A 1,542-nucleotide genomic window follows, 5' to 3' on the forward strand; every position below is an offset into this window, starting at 1 on the left:
CACACACACACACACACACACACACACACACACACACACACACACACACACACACGAGATCTCAACAAATACCAACTAACTATAACACAATTGTTATAATTTCCCATTCAACAATATAACTTTAATATAATACAACAATCATATTATTAAATGGGAGGAAATTATAATCAACAGTTATGTTACTGTTTGGTATTTGTGGGATAAGATTAAAGAAAATATAATATCTGTACATAAATCTGAATGCAAATGAAAATAAAGAAACAGGTGTCTGCATGTGTAGTTTGATACCTTTGGAGACATCTATGCTGTTATGAATTAATAAATAAAGTTTATAATTGAATGAAAAATTTGTCGAAGAGTATCTTGTAACCTACAGTAATTAATGTATTGAACATAATGTATATAGTTTCCAAATTAATGTAATTCGACACTTGAAACGAATCTAAGAGTCAAGTTTATAAGTCGACAATGGTTGACGGTAATACATATTAGTATACAGTAATTTATATCAATTGATATTCGCTTCTTATCCATGATGAAGCATGTTCTGATTCCCAGGTATTTCCCAGGTGTCATGTCATTCTTGTTTGTTAAACAACAAGAATGACATGACACCTGAGAAACACTCAGAACACGCCTATGTATGTAGGTACACATAGGAACATTAATGCGCACGTATCCTGACCGATCAAATTTCTCTGACATTCAAGAAATATATATATCTTATCCCACTTCCACATACTTGCACACTGGTAATATTTAGAATATGGGTCTCCTTCTCCCTGCCAGAATTTTAATAAAAATGTATTCATTTGACGAGTTTTCACTGAAGGAATGAGTGTGAGTGGGTAGGGATCGGACGTGCATCTGTGACCTCTCGTTTGTTGCTGGTGTGCGTGTGCGTGTTTCGTGAGGGAAGTTTATGTGCACTGCAAGAGTTTGCTGGCTCGCGTAGCTGGCCGTGTTAGAAAGCTTACTGCTCGCGATTCACATCAGCAGATTCGTTGAGCGTTTAAGTAGGTTATGTTCGGGGCATTGCCCTCGGGCGAGGGGGCGGGGGTAGACGATTCTGATTCCGTCGACCGTATCGGGAAAGGGCCGCGATCCCCCGTTCTACCCTTGCATTCCTTGAATTTCTCCCCTCAAAAAGACACTGAATCCACATCAGGGGATGCGAGTTTAGATACTCACAATATTGATACTTCGCTGGCTAATCTTCTCAAGGAAGCGGAAGCTTTGCCAAATAATGTTGATTGTCAATTGGAAAGCTGCGACAAACCACTGCCCATGGAAATTGACCAAGAATTTGTTCTACAATCCAGAAAACGCAGCATGAAAACAACCGACGCCGACAATTTTTTTTCTTGGAGAGTCCCTCGGAGTGAGGGAAAATACGCGTCTTCAGTCCTAACCTTAGGACCACATGACGCAACGAAAATCCAATTTATCTAATCTAATCTTGAAATGAATGGCCTCGATCACATACACTGACATACAGCGACGATACAGCCAGTATCGAATATGGCCACCGTAAGATGGCGG

Source organism: Mycetomoellerius zeteki, unplaced genomic scaffold (assembly GCF_001594055.1).
Source record: "Mycetomoellerius zeteki isolate Tzet28-1 unplaced genomic scaffold, Tzet1.0 scaffold287, whole genome shotgun sequence".
Classification (NCBI taxonomy): Eukaryota; Metazoa; Arthropoda; class Insecta; order Hymenoptera; family Formicidae; genus Mycetomoellerius; species Mycetomoellerius zeteki.